This window comes from Moschus berezovskii, chromosome 26, assembly GCF_049115385.1.
Source record: "Moschus berezovskii isolate FMDL1 chromosome 26, NW_MosBer_1.0, whole genome shotgun sequence".
NCBI classification, from domain to species: Eukaryota; Metazoa; Chordata; class Mammalia; order Artiodactyla; family Moschidae; genus Moschus; species Moschus berezovskii.
The window spans coordinates 15,973,712-15,986,097 of NC_142485.1; positions in this window are offsets into that span (position 1 = coordinate 15,973,712).

Consider the following 12,386-nt stretch of genomic DNA (forward strand, 5'->3'; position numbering starts at 1 on the left):
CAGATGTCTCACTTACACCTGCCCAAAGTGAAGTCGCTCAGTCATGTCTGACTCTTTGCGACTGCATGGACTGTGTAGCCTACCAGGTTTCTCCATGAATGGGATTTTCCAGGCAAGAGTACCAGAGTGGGTTGCCATGTCCTTCTCCGGGGAATCTTCCCGACCCAGGGATTGAACCTGGGTCTCTCACATTGCAGGCAGACGCTTTACCCTCTAAGCCCCCAGGGAAGCCACCACCTGCCCAAACCAGCATTAAAAGTCCAGGATCCTGGGACTTCCCTGGTGGTCCAGTGACTTAAGATTCCACAGTCCCAATGCAGGGGGCTTGGGTTCGATCCCTGGTCAGGGAACCAGATCCCACATGCCCAATCAAAAACTGAGCCAAAGAACTAAACAGACATTTCTCCAAAGAAGACATACATATGGCTAACAAACACAAGAAAAGATGCTCAACATTACTCATAATCAGAGAAATGCAAATCAAAACCACAATGAGATACCATTTCACACCAGTCAGAATGGCTGCTATCCAAAAGTTTACAAGCAATAAATGCTGGAGAGGGTGTGGAGAAAAGGGAACCCTCTTACACTGTTGGTGGGAATGCAAACTAGTTCAGCCACTATGGAGAACAGTGTGGAGATTCCTTAAAAAACTGGAAATAGAATTGCCATATGATCCAGCAATCCCACTCCTGGGCTTACACACCAAGGAAACCAGAATTGAAAGAGATACATGTACTCCAATGTTCATTGCAGCAGTGTTTATAATAGCCAGGACATGGAAGCAACCTAGATGTCCCTCTGCAGATGAATGGATAAGAAAGCTTTGGTACATATACACAATGGAGTATTACTCAGCAATTAAAAAGAATGCATTTGAATCAGTTCTAATGAGGTGGATGAAACTGGAGCCTATTATACAGAGTGAAGTAAGCCAGAAAGAAAAACACCAATACAGTATCCTAACACATATATGTGGAATTTAGAATGATAGTAACGATAACCCTGTATTCCATTCCGTTCAGTCGCTAGGTCACGTCCGACTCTTGGCGACCCCGTGGACTGTAGCCTACCAGGCTTCTCCGTCTATGGGATTCTCCAGGCAAGAATACCGGAGTGGGTTACCGTTTCCTTCTCCAGGGGATCTTCCTGACCCAGGGATCGAACCCGGGTCTCCCGCATTGGAGGCAGACACTTTAACCTCTGAGCAACCAGGGAAGCCCAACGATAACCCTGTATAGGAGACAGCAAAAGAGACACAGATGTATTGAACAGTCTTTTGGACTCTGTGGGAGAGGGTGAGGGTGGGATGATTTGGGAGAATGGCATTGAAACATGTATATTATCATATGTGAAACGAATTGCCAGTCCAGGTTCGATGCATGATGCAGGATGCTCGGGGCTGGTGCGCGAGGATGACCCGGAGGGATGGGATGGGAAGGGAGGTGGGAGGGGGGTTCAGGATGGATACATGTACACCCGGGGCAGATTCATGTCAATGTATGGCAAAACCAATACAATATTGTAAAGTAAAAAAATAAATAAAATCCTAAAAATGAAAAAAAAAAAAAAAAAAGGATGCTGCATGCCAAAACTTAGACCCAACACAGCCAAAGAAAAAATATTAAAAAAAAAAAAAAAAACAGCTTCCTGCATCCAGTTCTCGCACAATGGACACGTTGGACCCTAGCATAGAACTTGAAAATGAACAGGAATAAACGCGCTCTTGTTAGATGCAGCCTGCGCCTCTCACCGGCAGAGCCTCCTGCCCCCAGGGAACTGTGACTCAAGCCTAGCTCATCATCCTCCCAGCCTGCCCCATCCAGTGTCGACTCAAACCCTCGGGGCTGGCCCCAGGGCCCTTGGCGACTCTGGGGAGAAGGAGGAATGTTTGCCTGGTCCTTCACCCTGTTACTAATCCCAGCTGAGAAGCTGCTCAGGGAGCGGCAGTGAAGATAGAGCTTCTGTTTCTGCGCACCACGGCAGCAGATGGAGCTAGAAAGCAGACTGGCAGCTGAAAATATCACTGCTGGTGAGGGTGCAGCCACACCTCACTGAAGGGCCCCCTACAAACAGATCCCTTAGAAAAAGGAAGCTTCGTGCACTCTTGGTGGGAATGTAAATTGGTGCTGCATTGGAAACCAGTATGAGAGATTTCTCCAAAAAAATAGAACTGCTGTATGATCCAGCAATCCTACTCCTCGGTATTTACTGGGATAAAAAAAGGAAATCATTAATTCAAAAAGACACAGGCACCCCAATGTTCATAGCAGCATTGTTTACAATAGCCAAGATATGGAAACAGCCTAAGTGCCCATCAACAGATAAACAGATAAAGAAGATGTGGTATATATACCCAATGGAATGTTGTTGTTGTTTAGTAGCTAAGTCATGTCCGACTCTTTTGTGAACCCGTGGACTGTAGCCTGCCAGGCTCCTCTATCCATGGAGTTTCCCAAGCAAGGCTACTGGAATGGCTTGCTGTCTCCTTCTCTAGAGGATTTTCCTGACCCAGGGATCAAACCTGAGTCTTCTGCATTGCAGGCCGATTCTTTACTGCTGAGCCACCAGGGAAGCCTAATTAAAAACTCAGTCATTAAAAACTAATAAAATTTTTCCATTCACAACAACATGGATGGACTTTCAAGGTATTCTGCTAAGTGAAATAAGTCAGAGACAAACACTGTATGATATCACTTACATGAAATCTAAAAAATAAAACAAAATAGTGAATATAACAAAGCAGAAATGGACTCACAGATCTATAGAACAAATTAGTGGTTACCAGTGGGGAGAGGAAAGTGGGAAGGAGCACAGTAAGGCAGGGACTAAGAAGTACAAACTACTATATATAAAATAATTAAGTTACAAGAATATATTGTATAGCACAGGGAATATAGCCAGTGTTTTATTATAACTATAAATGGAATATAACCTTTAGAAATCGTGAACCCCTATGTTGTACACCTGAAACTTATATGATACTGTAAATCAAGTATACCTCAACTAGAAAGAAAATAGAAAGAAAAAAAAGAAACATATTTTAAGGAAAAAAAAGCCTGAACAGAAAAAGAGTGGGCTAGATTATGCAGAAAGATAAAACCTATTTATCATAAGTTTCTGTCCTCAGAACTTATTTTTTTGCAGAAGAAGAAATGAGCAAACAATGGAAAAATTTAGGGGGAAGAGCCCTGTTGATTCTCTGAACCCCAGAATCTCTGAATATATTACCTTTGTGGCAAAGGTTATTTTGCACATGTAATTAAAACCAAAACCTTGGGATCTCCCTGGTGGTCCAGGGGTTAAGAACCTGCCTGCCAATGCAGCGGATATAGGTTCGATTCCCGGTCTGGGAAGATCCCACATGCCATGAAGCAACTAAGCTCTTGCGCCACAACTACTGAGCCTGTGCTCTAGAGGCCTCCGACTGCAACAGAGCAACGAGAAGCCCGAGCACCGAAACTAGACAGTGGCATGGCTCTCCCTACTCACCACAACTAGAGAAAGCCTGTGTGCAGCAATGAAGACCCAGCAGTCTTTAATTACTTTTGAAAACCCCGCAACCTCACGGTGGGAAGACTGCACTGAAGTATCCTGTGAGGCCTGATCACATGAGTCCTTAAAAAGCACAGAACCTTTTCAAACTGAGCTGAGAGATTTGATCTGAGGATCCATTGCTGTCTTTGAAGACAAGGATGGGAGCTGTGGTGTAAGGAATGTGGGCACTTCTAGAAGCTGGAATAGGCAAGAAAAATTTCCTAGATCCTCCAGAGCAGAAGGTGACCGGCTGACAGAGAGTGATTTTAGCCCAGTGAGTTCTGACCCACCACACTGTAAGACAATAAATGTGCATTGTTCAAGCCATGAAGTTAGCGGCCATTTGTTACAACAGCAATGGGAAACTGATCAAAGCCCCTTGACACGCCATGAACACCGCTTTCAAATGCCAGGACTCATCTCTGACTTGGATTGAAAACTGAGAACTAGTAGGATTCCCCTGGTGGTCCAGTAGTTGGGACTTTGCCTTCCAGTGCAGGGAGGGGGTGCAGGTTTGATCCTTGGTCAAAGAGCTAAGACCTCTCATGCCTGAGGGCCAAAAAACCAAAACATAAGACAGAATCAATGTTGTAACAAATTCAATAAAGGGTTCACATTCAAAAAAAAAAATCTTTAAAAGAAAAACTAAGAATTGGTGACACAGTCAGAGGGAGGAAGATATGTTGGGCAAGGGCGCTGCATCCCTGAGCAAAACCCACCAGCGGAGGGTATTTTGTTTTCCATGCAACGTCTCGATAACCAGGAAATGCTGCACAACATTCAGATTTCCAGTTTCTCTTGAAATGTGGAAAGGCACCGTAAGCCACGTCTGCACATGGCGAGTCTGAGCAGGGGCGGTCCCAATGGGACAAGGACAAGCCTGCCCTCCAGTCATCGCTGCCCATAGCCATTTTCTCACACTGGATCTGCCTCCCCCCTGAAGATTGTTTGCCTCCAACCCTGGCAGTAAATTGACCTTCTATCACTGCGTCGTAACGTCTTACCCAGAAATAAGAAGCCTAAGAAGCCTGGGAAAGTCCACTGACCCTCATCTCCTCCCTATCCCCACCCCGCCCTGACCATTCCTTTGGGTTTATTTCTTAAGTAAATGTCTATTTTTTTAATTTTAATTTTATTGCAGTGTAGTTGATTTGCCGGAGAAGGCAATGGCAAGCCACTCCAGTACTCTTGCCTAGAAAATCCCATGGATGGAGGAGCCTGGTAAGCTGCAGTCCGTGGGGTCGCTAAGGGTCGGACACGACTGAGCGACTTCACTTTCACTTTTCACTTTCACCCATTGGGGAAGGAAATGGCAACCCACTCCAGTGTTCTTGCCTGGAGAATCCCAGGGACGGGGGAGCCTGGTGGGCTTCTGTCTATGGGGTCACACAGAGTCGGACACGACTGAAGTGACTTAGCAGCAGCAGCAGCAGTTGATTTGCAGTGCTGTATTACCTTCAGGTGAACAGCAAAGTGATTCAGGTATACATATACAAGTATTCATTCTTTTTTAGCTTCTTTCCTCACGTAGAGTATGAGTATACTCTTTCCAGAGCGTTGAGTCGAGTACCCTGTGCCATCTAATAGGTCCTTATTGGGTATCTATCTCCTATCTAATGGTATGTGTGTGTTTATGCCAAACTCCTGATTGGTTCCTCCCTGCCACACGTATGGTAACCATACATTTGTTTCTGATATCTGGAAGTCTATTTCTGCTTTGTAAGTAAGTTCATTTGTATATATCTTTTTAGATTTCACATATATGCTATATCATATATTGCTTTTCTTTGTCTGACTCATTTCACTCCATATGATAGTCTCAAGGTCTATCCATGCTCCAAATGGAATGGTTACACTCTTGTTTATTTATTTGGCTGTGCTGGGGCTTAGATGCGTAGCAAGCATGATCTTTAACTGTGGCGTGAGAACTCTTCGTTTCAGTATGTGGGATCTAGTTGCCTCATCAGGGATCACACCTGGGCCCCCTGCACTGGGACCGTGTAGTCTTGGGAGCCACTGGACCACCAGGGAAGCCCCTCATTCTTTTTTATGACTGAGTTACATTCCGGAGGTCTGTCTAGTCAAGATTATGGTTTTCTCAGTGGTCATGTATGGCTGTGAGAGTTGAACTATAAAGAAAGCTGAACACTGAAAAATTGATGCCTTTGAACTATGGTGTTGGAGAAGACTCTTGAGAGTCCCTTGGACAGCAAGGAGATCCAACCAGTCCATCCTAAAGGAAATCAATCCCGAACATTCACTGGAAGGACTAATGCTGAAGCTGAAACTCCAGTACTTTGGCCACCTGATGCAAAGAACTGACTCATTGGAAAAGACCCTGTTACTGGGAAAGATTGAAGGCAGGAGAAGGGGACGACAGAGGATGAGATGGTTGGATGGCATCACTGACTCGATGGACATGAGTTTGAGTGAACTCCGGGAGATGGTGATGGACAGGGAGGCCTGTGTGCTGGGGTCCATTGGGTGGCAAAGAGTCAGACACGACTGACTGAGTGAACTGAACTGAACATTCCATTGTATATTTGTACCATATCTTCTTTATCCACTCATCCATCAGTTAGGTTGCTTAGATGTTAAATTAGACATTTAGGTTGCTTCCATGTCTTGGCTATTGTAAACAGTGCTGCAATGAACACAGGGCTGTGTGGATCTTTGGATTATGGTTTTCTTCGGATATATGCCCAGGAGTGGGACTGCCCCAGCCATTCTTAGAATGCTGTTTGTGGGCAGTGGTTACCAGCCTTCTGAATGGACTGGGATTTTTCCTTAAGGTCTCTGCCAAATTCCACTTTTTCTTCTGGAGCCAGCCTGGGAGAAGGTGACTGACACCCCCCAGATCTCTCTGGAAAGAACCTAGGAAGCAGGGAGGGGAATATTTACCTGTTCAGGAGCCAGCTTTCAATGGTCATGGACTAAAAGAAAGGACCTCTCTTCTCCCTAGGTAACTTTCTCTATGGCAGTCTGTATTCTTGAGAATTCTGAGAATTGGGGTAGGGAAAAATCAGAGCAGAGAGGCCTGTCCCCTTTCAATCACTGAGGGTCACTCACAAACTGGACCAAAGCTGAGAAAGTCAGAGCCTGAGCTCCTAATCCAGTTGAAGCCAGTGACAGCCCAGAAGAGGGTTAGAAAAAGCGTCAACCTGGGGAGGGAGGCTGCTTGCTCTGAGAATTTCCACGTCTCCGTCCGAGGGGTGGACCTCAAGGTCATCTGTGATGTGCTGGCCTCTGGAACATGCCTTCAGAGCTCCTCGCTTAGACCCTTGGTCCAAGGGTGGGGCGGGGTGGGGGCACCCTCACTTGCCTTAGGAGAAAGGCGAGATACATCACAAGGTCAGAAAAGGGATGAAGTGAGGTGAGGCTGGAGACCCAGGGCAAAGGTTCATTTCATCTTCCTCCACCAATACCTGCCAGGTACAAGTCCCCAGCTGCCCAGAAAGATGGAGCTGTGATCCAGCCCAGGGCAGGGAACACAGGTGAGTGATCAGAGCCTCAGAAATACCAGAACTGGAAGGAGACCAGGAGTGCGTCTCACTTGGGGGCTTTCTGATCATGCCTTACAGACCTCTAGTGCTTGAAACAGTTTTCTGTGGGCCCGCTGTTGGGATGGGGGAAAATCAGAGAGAAACTCCACATGATTCAAACAGATCAGTTCTGTTTTTATACCTCTACTGCATGCAGTGTCTGTTTTTAAATATTACTTAACAAACATTCTGGCATACATGCACGCAAAAAGTTGAAAACCACCAAGCTTATCCAATCCTTCATTTTATTTTTAACTTTTAAAACATAGGTTAGCTAATTGGGAAAAGAATTTGAAAAAGAATAGAGACAGGTATCTGTATAACTGAATCACTTTATTATACACCTGAAACTGAAGCCACATTGTTAATCAACTGCTGCTGCTGTTTAGAAGCTAAGTGGTATCCAATTCTTTGAGACCCTGTGGACTGTAGCCCACCAGGCTCCTCTGTCCATGGTTTTTCCAGGCAAGAATACTGGAATGGGTTGTCACTTCCTCCTTCAGGGAATCTTCCCAACCCAAGGATCGAACCCGAGTCTCCTGCACTAAGCAGGCGAGTTCTTTACTGATGAGCCGCCATACTACAATATAAACTAAAAAGCTAAAAATACAAAGTCAGTTAGCAAACATCATGTGCAATCATCTTCGTTTTTGTTTTTAGTTTATTTATTTTGGTCCAGCCATGTGGCATGCAGGATCTTAGTTCCCCAACCAGGGATTGAAAGCACAGAGTCTTAACCACCGGCCTTGGAAAAGTGTCACTACAAGTCACAGAGAAGGTGCCAACACTGGGTCGGGCATGGGCGGGGTGGGTTGCTGGGCCTCCATCCACCCAATTCCATCCTTCAAGTCCTCCTGTTACTACAGACCTGCCCGGAGCTTCAGGGCGATTGTCTAGCCTGAGACTCCATTCTTCAGGTTTCTTTGCAAATAGGTGTGACCTGGTGACTAAGCTCTCACCAGTGGAATGGGAACAAAAGTAAAACTTGAATTCCTACAAGGAAAATGCCTTCTTTCCGCTCTTTTGTCCCCTCCCATAGGGTTAGAACCTAGGCTACGTGACTGGTCGGTTGGCTTCTCACAGATGAACAAGGAACATACCCTAGCACAGGGCGGAACCACGAGAGCGTGGAACCCGGGTCTCCACATGGTTCTGTGAAGCAGAATTCACCTCCTCTCTTTGGAATATTCCTGAGACAGAAATAAACTGGAGGGTCAGAGCCCCTGCACTCTCACAGCTCTTCGCGACAGTGGCTGCCATATTTGTCTCTGGCTCAAAAACAGATTACCCCCCAAACTCAGTGGCTCAGAACAGCAAACACTGGGTGTCTCCTAGTTCCTGTGGGTCAGGAATTCAGGAGCAGCTGAACTGTGTGGTTTTGCCTCAGGGTCTCCCAAGAGTCCGCAGCCGGGACAGGGGCAAAGGCAGAATGTCCATTCACAAAGCTGCTAGAGAGACCTGTGTGCCCTGCTGTGGGACTTCTCCACAGGTGAGTGTTCATGGGACATGAGTTCTGGCCTCCCCAGAGCAAGTGACCAAAGGGAGACAGACAGACAGACAGAGCCAGGAAGAGGGGAAGCAAGAGAGAAACCACAGTGAAGTTTTATGACCCAGTCTCGGAAATCAACCACTGTCATCTGTACTTCACTCAGCTTGTTTCTGACAAGTACAAGTAAGTCCAGCCCAACCTCAAGACAATGGGAAGTAGGCTCTCTGTTCTGCTGTTGCTCTGTTTTGCCATTTTATTTACTTGGCTGCACCGGGTCTCAGCTGTGGCATGCAGGATCTTCTTAGTTGCCACAGGTTGGGTGTAGTTCCCTGACCAGGGATCGGAACCCAGGCCCCCTGCATTGGAAGCTTGTAGTCTTCACCACTGCACCACCAGGAAAGCCTCAGGTTCCCCATTTTTAAGGGAGGAATATTTTTAAATGAATGGATGGGGACTTCCCTGGTGGTCCATTGATTGAGACCTCACTTTCTAAGGCAGGGGGTGAGGCTTTGATCCCTGATCAGGGAACTAGATTCCAAATGTATCATGGTGTGGCTGGAAAAAAAAAGAAAAAGTAAAAATAACCTTACCCTGAGGGTTCTGGTGAGGAATCCATGAAAAAAATGTGAAGTACTAAATACCGGCTTGGCATGCAGCAGGTGCTCTGTCAAAGGTGTTTTTCTCTCATCCTCTGTCTCATTCTCCAATCTCCACTCTCACATGTGGGATGATGGTTCCGCTCTGGCCTAGAGGATTCCTTCGTTCCAGAAATCCTAATTCACAGCAGGGCTGTGAAGGGTCCCTGGGAAACCAAGCTAGCCTGTTTCTTTCCAGCCTCCGCTGGCACCTAGAAACTTCATCGGGAATGCTTAGGAGATACCTAGGGAGAGCGCAGGCATCACCCCAGAAATGACGATCCTTTAGGAGAGAGAAAGGAAGCTTTGCTTCCAGGGTCACACCAAAGCCTTATTCTCTCTCTCTCTCTTTTCCGTTTGGCTGTGCTGCAAAGCATGTGGGATCTCAGTTCCCTCACCAGGGATCGAGCCTGAGTCCCCTGTACTGGAAGCTCGAAATCGTAACCACTGGACCACCAAGGAAGTTCCCTTATTCTCTTTATTGGATTTCCCAGGTGGGTTGGGAGCTAAGGGCAGTGTGTGGGTGCGTGCAAAGTCGCTTCAATTGTGTCTGACTCTTTGTGACCCCATGGATTGTAGCCCACCAAGCACCTCTGTCCATGGGATTCTCCAGGCAAGAATACTGGAGTGGGTTGCCATTCCCTTCTCCAGGGAGTCTTCCTGAGCCAGGGATCAAACCCAGGTCTCTTATGTCTCATGCAGTGGCAGGTTCTTTACCACTGGCGTCACCTGGGAAGCAGGAGTGGGTGAGTGAAAGTTGCTCAGTCATGTCTGACTCTTGGCAACCCCACGGACTATAGAATCCATGGAATTCTCCAGGCAAGAATACTGGAGTGGGTAGCCATTCTCTTCTCCAGGGAATCTTCCCAACCCAGGGATCGAACCCAGGGGCAGGGACAAATTGCTGCTCCTGTACTACAGCTAGAGAGTAGACCCCACTTGTCGCAACTAGAGAAAAGCCTGCACAGCAACGAAAACCTAACACAGGCAAAAATAGATAAATAAAAGGGAAAGAAAGTTGCATCAATCATCCTAAAAACATTTTGGTACGGAGACTTCCAGAGGAAGGCTGGATTTTTTAAGAATTAAATGAGGGAAAGGCCTCATTAGCCTGAATATATAATAAATAACTCTAAACTGCTTCAAAGAATTGAATATTCTTATGAAAATTGTTCTCTTAAAAAATGAAAAGACTTTGAGAAATATAACAATGTGTCTAATTGTGAAGTATGACATGTTTATTTGGGGTCAATTATCACTTTTTACTGGGCTTCCCCAGTTTAAAAAAAAAAAAATCTGCCTGCAACGCAGGAGACATAAGAGACTCGGGCTTAATCCCTGGGTTGGGAAGAGTCCCTGGAGAAGGACATGGCAACCCACTGTAGTATTCTTGCCTGGAGAATTCCTTGGACAGAGGAGCCTGGCGGATTACAGGGGTCACAAAGAATCGGACACGACTGAAGTAACTTAGCCTGAGTATGAATCTTTTTACAACCAACCATGGTTAGCATTCTCTTCCACATTTTAGTGCTGGATATGTTGGCCAGTGGAAGAGTCTGAGTAAAAGGTGAAGTGATGGGATCAAGGTTTCTGGTCTTATGTTCCTCCACAGAAACAGCACTCTCTCCCAAATGCATTTCTCTAGTGCTAACAGGGCCATAAAATGAAGGGGCTTAAGCGGATGCTGAAGTGGGACCTTGGAAATGAAGAGTCCCTGACTCCTCAGAAGATTTTCTGGAAGTTCAGTCTTCAATATTACCTTTTTTTCTTGCCATGGAAGATTTAGAAACATAATTCTGCTTCAGACTTCTCAAGAGGCTTCAGCTTTGGATGTATCAGCCAGCATCTTCTTTACTGTCTCCGTTTCATCCTCATAAAGTAACCAGACTTCTCTCCTGATTCATAAGAAGCTGGGCTTCATTGGTTGAGGTTGGAGGGAAGGTGAGTTATCTAAACTATACTGATACAATGTGAGAAATCAACTTTTTATGCTTTTTTAAAAAATTAATTTATTTATTTTAATTGGAGGCTAATTACTTTACAATATTGTGGTGGTCTTTGCCATACATTGACAGGAATCAGCCATGGGTGTACATGTATCCCCCATCCTGAGTGCCCACCCACCTCCCTCCCCACCCCATCCCTCTGGGTTGTCCCAGGGCACTGGCTTTAAATGCCCTGCTTCAGGCATTGAACTTGCGCTGGTCATCTATTTCACATATGGTAATATACATGCTTCAATGCTATTCTCTCACATCATCCCACCCTCGCCTTCTCCCACAGAGTCCGAAAGTCTATTCATATCTGTGACTCTTCGGCTGTCTTGCATATAGGCTCATCATTACCATCTTTCTAAATATCATATATATGCTGTATTGGTGTTTCTCTTTCTGACTTACTTCACTCTGTATAATAGGCTCCAGTTTCATTCACCTCATTAGAACTGACTCAAATGCATTCTTTTTTACAGCTGAGTAATATTCCAATGTGTATATGTACTGCAACTTGCTTATCCATTCGTGTGCAGATGGACATCCAGGTTGCTTCCATGTCCTGGCTATCTAAACAGTGCTGTGATGAACACTGGGGTACATGTGTCTCTTTTAGTTCTGGTTTCCTCAGTGTATATGCCCTGCCGTGGGATTGCTGGGTCGTATGGCAGTTCTAATTACAGTTTTTTTAAGAAAATCACACTTTTCTCCGTGGTGGCTGTACTGGTTTGCATTCCCACCAACAGTGTAAGAAGGTTCCCTTTTCTCCACACCCTCTCCAGCATTTATTGTTTGTAGACTTTTTGATGGCAGCCATTCTGACCAGGATGAGATGGTACCTAATTGTTGTTTTGACTTGCAGAAATCAACTGTATAAAAAAATTATTTATTTATTTTTGGCTACCTCAGGCCTTAGTCGTGGGAATCTTTTCTTGTGATTTGCTGGCTTAGTTGCCCAGTGGTGTGTGGGATCTTAATTCCCCAACCAGACATCGAACCCACATCCCCTGCATTGGAAGGTGGATTTTTTTTTTTATAATTATTATTATATTATAGATCTATTATATTACCAGTTTCCCTGGCGGCTCAGCCGTTAAAGAATCCACCTGCAGTGCAGACCTGGGTTCCATCCCTGAGTTGGGAAGATCCCCTGGAGAAAGGAAAGGCTACCCACTCCAGTATTCTAGCCTGA